The sequence below is a fragment of the Caretta caretta genome, chromosome 5 (genome assembly GCF_965140235.1).
Source record: "Caretta caretta isolate rCarCar2 chromosome 5, rCarCar1.hap1, whole genome shotgun sequence".
Taxonomy (NCBI): domain Eukaryota; kingdom Metazoa; phylum Chordata; order Testudines; family Cheloniidae; genus Caretta; species Caretta caretta.
In genome coordinates this window covers 34,769,779-34,779,417 of record NC_134210.1, presented here as the reverse complement: position 1 = coordinate 34,779,417, position 9,639 = coordinate 34,769,779, and the positions used below count along the sequence as shown (strand labels likewise).

The 9,639-nt window shown below is 42.6% G+C and overlaps 1 long non-coding RNA gene across 2 annotated transcripts; it reads left to right on the top strand.

Annotated features, from left to right (window-relative positions):
• The first annotated feature begins 675 nt into the window (after positions 1–675).
• On the top strand, positions 676–9,392 carry LOC125637429 (uncharacterized). Of its 2 annotated transcripts, XR_007356932.2 has the most exons (4): positions 676–1,938; positions 2,677–2,892; positions 5,307–5,436; positions 5,589–9,392. It is a non-coding gene; the product is annotated as an uncharacterized LOC125637429 (long non-coding RNA). The 2 variants fall into 2 exon arrangements; XR_012668399.1 differs by having other exon boundaries at positions 676–2,892.
• The last annotated feature ends 247 nt before the right edge of the window (positions 9,393–9,639 follow it).

Genomic DNA, 9,639 nt, shown 5'->3' with positions numbered 1-9,639 from the left:
AAATGACCCTGGCAGTCCTGTCTTATTAAGAAAAGGCACCTCAGAACTCAGTTTTAAGACAAGGAATTCTATACCATATGTTCTGTTATGGTGGATTTTTCATCTGCCAGATTTCAGCAGACAATGAGGGCACTCAATGAATAATCTGAATTCCAGTCAACTAAGATCTGATTGCCAGAACATTTTACAGCTCCCTTCACACTCAGCTAAACGTGTACAAAAGTCCCTCTGTTTCTACCCTGGTCATTTTACATCAAGGAAAAAAAAGGGGGAGGCAACAAGGAAAGAAGCAGACAGAAAGGACAACTTTATTCTGGAAATCTCATGATTTAATGAACATGACCAATGGACACATTGGTGCCTATTTCATGCCTACTTCATTTGTGGTTTGTGTTGGTTGAAGCTGGTGAGCTCTTCTTCAACAGATCTTCTGTTATGTATATTGCATTCCTCAAAAAAAAAAAGGCAATATAAAAATTACATTTAAAGCATGAAGAAAAGAAGTACTTGTGGCACCTTAGAGACTAACAAATTTATTTGAGCATAAGCTTTCGTGAGCTACAGGTCACTTCATCGGATGCATTACACTGAATGAATCCGATGAAGTGAGCTGTAGCTCACAAAAGCTTATGCTCAAATAAATTTGTTAGTCTCTAAGGTGCCACAAGTACTCCTTTTCTTTTTGCGAATACAGACTAACATAGCTGCTACTCTGAAACCTGTCATTTAAAGCATGGAAATTCACTTTATACCACTGTTTGAAGTGAGAATCAAAAAAGAAAGAGAGAAAAGTAAAGATAAGAATGGGGTTTGAAGGGATGATAATAAATATGTTTGGGAGGAGTATCATATTTAAATGTAAACTCTTTCGGGGAGTGTGATGGGGTATCCACCCCACACAAGGCAGAGCAGGTTAAATTAGGTCAATTAACCTGGTAGGCTGCACCTTAGAGAAGATTTAGGCTTGCAGAGGGAACACAGCTGGGAAGGATGGAGGAAGTTGAGAACAGATGAGTTCTGCAGGGGAGTAGTCTGCAGTCACTCCTTGGGACAAGGAAGGTGTGTTTGGGGCTACAGAGTTTGGCAAGAAACCTGGAGTTGCAGACTGTCTGGAGTGGTCTGAGGACAGCTGATCTAGTGGGATTTTGATACTTTGGAAGGGGAAGGTGGTATAGTGACTTGCCTGGAGGGCTGAGTCATGAAAAGGGAGCACTTGAGTCCAGGGGGCAGGGCACAGTGGGAGGAAAAGGGCATCAGACCTGAGTGGAGCTAATCCTCAGACCCAACCACAAGCAGGCACTCAGCAGTAAGTGAACCCCATTACAGGCAGGAACCATGTCTTTGTTATATGTTTGGTCAGTGCCTATTATAATGGGGCTGGACCTGTAGGTGCTACTGAAATATAAACATTTAACAACAACAACAACTATAATCATCATATGAGACTCTACCAAATGAAGTTTAGTCCTGTCTCATGAGGTCTTTGATAATGTGGCTTTCTCTTCACATGTTTGTTCACTTTTGTCTTGATGTGCACAACTCCATAGTGTCATACGTCACAGCATTTGCTTTGTATAAAAGATGACATTGGAAAGATCCTAAAACTCCCCCATTCTCAGCGTGGAAGGTGGCATTTGTATGTAGTGTATTGTAAGCTCTTTGGGCCAGCGACACACTCTTTTTGTTCTGAGTTTGTGCTAGATACTATACAGTCCTGGTCCTGGACTAGGCTCCAAGATGCTATGATAATACAAATACTGTACACTCCATGAAACACCCTACCAAGGAGAAACAACTTAATCCTATTCGCTGAATCCTGGGATCTTCTGCAAGACATCTTTAGCAGCGGCCCATGGAACATCCCTTCATATTCACTTAAGGGAGCATGCCACCTGTTAACTGAATAGCATCACTTCCTGCAGCTCACAGGATTTCTTGGTAAGTTTTTCACTCGAGTACTGACCTGGCCTGAACCTGCTTAACTTTTGAGACCCCAAATGAAAGTGCTATGGTTATAGTAAGCAATCAATGTCTGACCATCAGGGCTTAATTTGTGCCAGGGCTGAGCCCCAGCAACTCTAGGCTTGACAGTGCATAGCTCCATTACAAATTAAGCAGTGCTGACCATCAATTACCTTCCAAGGTGTTGCTTGCTGAATAAGCTGTTTGTAGTAATTACTTCACTTGAAATTGGTTTTGAACCAATTATAATGCCTTTCAGCTGTGGCTGGAAATACAAACATTGGCATTCTCTTGTGTTGCATTGGCCTCTGCATTTTGACTTCATACCTCATCATTTAGTAACTAACAAGCTAATTATAAGGGACTAGGTGTGTGAGAATCTTTTATTGGATCCACCTTGACTTCCCAATATCCTGGGATTGCAGAGCGGCAAGTACACTGCATAAACTAATTATAAAAACAATTCAATCTGTCTCTAGAATTTGTAGCTTGCTAGTGCCCTAAAGGCCTGAATCTGCAAGGTGCTGAGCACTTGACAGTCAACTCATACTGAAGTAAATCACGGTTGATGACAGGAGGCAATCAGCACATTTGCAGATCAGTCCCAAATTGCATACAATATGAGAAAGCTTAGTAGGATATTCTTGCTGAGAAGTTACCTGGATTTATAGGAAACATCTTGCATATTTGTAATCACAATTTTCTTTTTTACAGAAGTGCTCAGTTGAACTTGCCCATGCTTCTGTGGATTATTCTTCAGCTTCTGGAGCTGCTAGTTACTTGGTGGCAATAGTCTGCAATGCTAAGTTTTTTTACCCATCAAAAAGACATTTTGATCTTTTCACTGCTGAGATTAAAGCATCTCCCTGAAGCATTTTTTTTTCTCCCCTGTTGTGGAATTTTCTCTGTGAACAAAGCTATCATTAATGTGTAAGTTGTAGATCAATGTAGTATCTGTAGCTTCCCTGTAAAAGGTTTATTTACAGCTGAGATAAGATTATGGGCTCTCTTGCAAGTTCAAAACAACAATATTCCACATCCAATAAGATTTAATGCTTTTCAGCCATAGATTGAAGTCCATGAGAGACAGATCACTATCCTGTTTTTTATATAGATGATATACAGACATAAAAATGAGTATATTTGAATGGTACTTGCATTCTGTTTAAAAATGTTATTGTGCTGGGTTCATCTTCATTTACAATCCTAAAATGGTTGCAGCTGGGGATTATGTAATAACCCAAAGAATTTTGCTGCTGATATTGGATGAAGGGACTAATATAAGCTTCTGCCATGCCTTTTCCTTCTTGACCAAGTTCTAGCCCATAGGTGGGACAATTCTTCTTGATTTTCCACTCACCTTTCATTCAGTTTCTGAGCCATCTTCATGTATATGACTAGAAGGAGAAGGGAATAGTTTTGGAGTCTTTCTATTTTTTCCTTTTGTGTATATCAGAATAACACTTTCTCACATTTTTGGCTTATCGGATTTACAGCATGCCTCAGTGTGTTCAATCAACTGAACATTTCAAGCATCCAAGCTTTAATTTTTTTCCTTAATGCAAGTTCTAGAGCATCAGTTCTCAAACTATTGGGTGGGTCTCCCAAAGGAGGTTTGGGAGATGTTAAGGGAGACATGAGCTGTGTGCAATTTTTTTTTTTAAGAGCGCTGGTTGTCAGCCCCAGGTGGCTAGGTCTCCTGCAGAAGGGCCATGCACACCAGGGAGGTGGGGATAAAGAGGGCAGCTGGAGTCCCACTGCCCCAGGGCGGGCTGCCACAGACCCAATCCCCCATGTGGAGGCAGTGGGTCTCTGGCTGTCAGCCCTGGATGGCAGCAGTAGCGCAGAAGTAAGGGTGGCAATGAGGTTCTAAATCCACTGTGAAAAGTGATAGTGACGAATATCACTTTTTTTCACACTGCCACCCTTACTTCTGTGCTGCTGCTGCTGGTGCAGCGCTGCCTTCAGAGCTGGGCGCCCGGCCAGCAGCTGCTGCTCTCCGCTCTGCCTTCAGAGCTGGGTGGCGGTATATGTACTTGTGGTTTATGCCCCCCTCTCCCTACTACAGAAGTAAAGGGGGGCCCGATCAAATAAATTAGAGAACCACAGTTCTAGAGGCTCCAATCCCCTTTCAGTTCCAGCGTAGTAGAAGTGTCTGTGTTTAGCTACAGCTTCTAGCTAAGAGGTTTCAGCTAGAAGCTGTTAGCCCCATTGAGCTTTTTGCCTGAGTGGATATTCCACAGTCAGGCAGTGGTGTAACAAACTCCTGAATAATTCCTAAAAAAGAGAGAAGATTTTTCCTAATCTGTTGCATGCTAGTAAATTAATTTTGGGAGGGGGGGTGGGTAACCTAAAATATTAGCCTTTTCAAAAAGATAAATTGCTCACAAAAACATTGATTATCTCAGAAAACATTAAATAGTAAGTGTGGAATGCACCAATGGACATATGCATTGCAACTCTGAGCATCATGGTGCCTAACTTTAAGACACCTAGAAAATCACAAGAACAACACTGCAATCCACAAAGCTCCCTATATGATGAATGGGGAGAGAGAAGTGCTTAAAAATGTGATCCACAAACTTAGCATGTTAGGCACCCAGTGCTGGTGCTAGCCCTTTGGGGGTCCTAAGGAAGAATATTTTTGCCCCCCCTCCCCCAAACACATACTAATAATTACTAGGGGCCCCAAGCAATTGCTTAGTCTGTTTATGCCTAGCTCTGGCTCTGTAGGCAGTTCTGTGCCTAAGCCAGCCAAAGGCAGATGCTGACCTGTCCTAAACCCTGCTCCTCTCTCTCTCTGAGATAGATGCTATCCTACAGTCTAGACTTAGGCACCAATATCTGCTTTTACCATTACTAGCTATTACCAGCAGGACAGTGGGGTGGGAGGAGGTATTGTTTCATATTCTCTGTGTGTATATAAAGTCTGCTGCAGTTTCCACGGTATGCATCTGATGAAGTGAGCTGTAGCTCACGAAAGCTCATGCTCAAATAAATTGGTTAGTCTCTAAGGTGCCACAAGTACTCCTTTTCTTTTTGCGAATACAGACTAACACGGCTGTTCCTCTGAAATCTAATATCTGCTTAGTGATCCATGAACTGGAATCAGCCACCTGGAGTCAGGCGTCTTAGGTATATAAGCCACTACTTGATGTAGTGAGTTGGATACTTGCTCATAAAAATGGCTGGAGAAGAGGATGGTGCTCACTTTATAATATTTAACTCACTGGTTAGAGCGTTCAGATGCAATGTGGGAGAGCCAGGGTCAAGTCCTCTCTCTCTGTCTCTGTCTCTGCCAGAGTGGGAGACAGGATTTTAACAGGGAGTCTCCCACCTTACAGGAGAGTGCTCTGGTCACTGGACTGTGGGATATTCTGATATGGCACTTCATCAGTCTCCTATTCCATTGTGGATAAATAATGAAAGAGTGAATGAAGCAGGAGGACTGGACCAGGGTCTTCCACCCCCCAGGTGGGTGCCCTAATTACTGGACTCAAGAGTCACTCACTCTCTCTCTCTCTCTCTCTGTCATTGAGCCAGAGATTGAGACTGTCGGCACTCTGTATATGGTGCTTTTCATCAATGGAGTTCAAAGGTAAACAAGCAATATTTCTGTTTTACAGATGCAGAAATGGAGATGCTGAGATTGTCCAACCAAAGTCAGATGGAGTCAGTAGCAGAGCTGTGAATGTAACCTGAGGCTCCATGCTAGGGAGAATTGACCAGCTTTCCATCTGTTATAAAGTGTAGTGGGTGAATATTTTAAAAATAAATATCCAATGTAGAATAGCTTCATCCTCTTAAAAAAAAAAAATTATGCTCTTGCCCATAGCGTAATCGTTTTACATTAAAAAAAGGAGTACTTGTGGCACCTTAGACACTAACCAGTTTATTTGAGCATAAGCTACAGCTCAATGCATCCGATGAAGTGAGCTGTAGCTCACGAAAGCTTATGCTCAAATAAATTGGTTAGTCTCTAAGGTGCCACAAATACTCCTGTTCTTTTTGCGGATACAGACTAACACGGCTGCTACTCTGAAACTAGTTTTACATTGTATTTGTTGCATACTGTGGATGTTTATTCTGAGGTATAATTCTGATGTGTCATTATTTATGAATCCATAGACATGCAGCCTTTCAGGCATTCTTTCACAAAAAGTGGAATGGCCTTTAAAGCTTGTAACGTCACAGGAGACTTCTGCAGGATTCCACAGAAAATTGTAGAAGAATGTGTTGGCCCAGTTGGCCCTGTAATTGCGTACAGTATGATCTTGCAAGCAAACATGTAAAAACCCATCACCAGGAGTGTGAGCTCTCTAAACAATTGCCTGCATCATCCAAGATTTCTGCAGCAGGAATTGTCATATCATTTGGCCCTCCTTATCTACAAATGAGCAATTAAATCTGGGCTTCCCTACTGTACTATGAGTTGTGGTTTTGCTCAGAGCAGAGAAAAGGAGGGACAGTACAATAGAGAATACTTCTATCTTGTGTAGTGATAAGTTTTAGTTTTTGTTGAGTCTTGAGTATAGGGAAAGGAGCAGGGAATGTAGACTTTTGATCCTGCAGTGGATTGTTATGGGGGAAGGAGGTTACTTTGATGGAGGGTTGCGTGGCAAGGTTTACGTGCATACAACCTCCCATGCCTCTAGAAACTGAGGCTCATGGGGGTTAGGTGGGGAATCACTGGGATGGGTGCAGGCCTGAAAAGATTGGAGGGTATCAGAACTATGGGAATGAGACTCATTGAGGTGGGAGTTATGAGGGGAGTGAGGTGGGAGGAGGGGTAATGCAGATGGCTTTTGCAACATGCCCTGGGATTCTTTACTCATGAACCCATCTGCAGTATCTACTCCCTTAAAATTCAAGAGGATTAAACTGTATTGCCTTGAGCTGGGGACATACAGGTTTTAAGGTGAATGGAAAAAGATTTGATACCAGTTGTAGTGGGTATCTGAAATCACTTTTAGGCATGGCAGCGGACAAGCTCAGGGGAAAGTGACATAAATGTGGTCTCAGTGTGTACGAAAAAGCATTTTTTACAAAAATGGGAGCAGAACTCTGAACTTATTAAACAAAAACAAATACTTCATACATCTTCATGAAAATGTTTTTGAAGCTTTGGTTAAACAAACTCCATATCTTGAACCTCTTATTTGTGATCAGTGACCACTTGCAGAAATCAGCTGTTCAGGATTCTTAAATTATTGCTCCTAACACTTCCCCACCTAATCAAAACAGACCCTCTTAATCTAGCTTCTGCTTCAGTTGAGACCTAGGAACAGGTTTTCCCTAGGTAAATGATCTCTGGATTGCTTGTCTCTCAGGAGAAGGCATTTGACAGGGTAAATTGTGGGTATCTCATGGGCACTCTGCAAGTGTTTGGCTTTGGTTCCATCTTCATTGGGTTCCTCCATTGGGTTTGCTTCTATTGAGTGTCTAGCTCAACTGGGTCCTGACCATGCCTGGCACCCTCCATCAAGGGGTGCATCAGGGCTGTTTGCTGTCTGGCTTGCTACATGCCATCGAGGCCTTCCTGTAACCATGGACTTCTGATCATCATCTGGCTGGCTCCTGTCAACAGTCCCTGTGACATTTGCTTTCCCATTCCTTAATGTTGGTGGAGTCCCAGTGCAGCACCACCATACTATGTGTTCCTCCTCATCCCCCTTTTTTCTTAAAGATAAAGAAGAGAAGGAAAAAACAGTTAAAGCATTTGAAATGGAAAGTATTAAATAAGACTTTCATTTTTAGCTACTTTTCTTTCCCTTTAGCTAGAGAGAGTCTTAGAAAGCACAGCCTCCATGTTTGACAGTCTCTTAGATGGTATCAGTTCTAGTAATAAGTGTCCTTTTTCCCCAAAAGAGAGGAAGTTAGCTGAAATGGGCTGGAGCTGTCTTTTTTTAAAATCTGATCCCATTTCCACCTAGGTGGTGGTGGAATTCAACTGGAGCCAGTAGGCAATTTTATTTGAGTCCCTCCCTCTGGCCTGGTCAAGACATCTCTCAGGATTAGAATGCTAAAGGCCGAGGATCTTCGGAGATGGTGGGGGTTGAGTTACGATGGTGAATCTTGCTCCAGTAGCCTTTCTCCCGCAATGTCTCTCTCTGGTGGCCAGAAAGAGGGGATGGACAATTATCTGGTCCACCAGTTAGGCCTACTGTCCAACAAGCCTGTTTGGGTTCACTGATGTCTAGTTTCATGTGTTTTCTGGTTTACCAAGCATGATCTTACTACAGTCCTTGAGTTATAGCAGTAGGCCTTTGTCTGTCTTCCTTTCATATTTTTTCACATCAATATTTTGTTATGACATCTTATTAACGTCAAAGTCCTTTTTATAGTTGATCTCGTAATTAGAATAAATGTGCAGATTCCATTATTACACACTGAGCACAACAGCCCCTCATGGAGTAGGACAGGGGACAATAAATTTCCCCTCCTGGGGGTTGTACCCCAACGAAGGAAGGATGTCTGCACTGTGGGAGGTGGAAGAAGAGCAGCTGGGAGTGGGATTGGTGTCCCTGGTGGCTATACTGTTGGGGGCAGCTCCACCTCTCCACACACAGGTGTTAAAGGGGCTGGGGGCTCCTCTAGAACCTGGGTACTGGGTGCCATGATGAACTCGGTGCCCAAGGCTTTGGCATTGGATGTTATAGTGAGGATCTCTGGTAGAGCACCACAAAGGACCCCGTGACTGAATGCACCCCTTTATTACAGTGGAGCGTAGGAGGTGAATAATCTTTGTACAGAATATTCCCTGTAAGGTATCATTTGAAAACTAATAACTCACTAGTCAATCATCATGATGAAACGTGTGTAGCAACATTGTATGTAAAGTTATGCATTTCCCTGAATGATGTGAGTGGCAAATGTTCAAACACATGCATCTCTGATTAGGCAGAACTGGTCAAGCAGGTCTTAAACAAAGGAATTTTGTTTACCTCAGCGTACATATAGGTGGTAAACAAGGTCCTTGAAACAGTAAGAGGGAGACAAAGTAAATCTGCATTTCAGCAAACAGCCTGAAGCCTCTTTCAACAGCAGGAATGAACTTTAGGAGTAACCCTCAAGAAAATGCATTTCAAAGGGAACTAAACTATAAAAGTGAGGGGCAGAAACACCCCAGATTCTCTTTCCTTATCCATCTGTCTCTTCACTTAAGATGACAAAAGAAACAGCCAGTGAACTTTGGGAGCAGATACTTTGGTCCAAGAATTTGGTCAGGAATGTTACTGAAAACCTGTGGTGAGAACCTCACTTTAAACAAAGTCAAGTTTAAGTTTAGAAAGAGTTTTGTCTCTATTTTTCAAGTAACCATTTCTGACTTTAATGCTTTGTTACTTGTACTCACTCAATAGAACTACAAAGAGATGGATTTAAACTTGTTTTATTCCTTAATTAAAACTAATCCAGGGTTGTGAATTGTTTGGGTATCGCCTTTTAGCAGACTATATGCCCATAACCCCTTAGAGGGGCTCTGGATCCAATCTATCTGGACTGTCCAGGAGAGGGCAGGACAGTGCAGAACACATATTTTGGGGGGAAATCTGGGACTGGGTGTGTGTTGGGGTCACCCTGAAAGTAGTAACTAAGACTGCTGGAACCCAGCATGTGGCGGGAGTTAGCTGACAGGCTGTTGGGGTAAGAGCTGCTGGACCAGGGCTGTGGCTATAC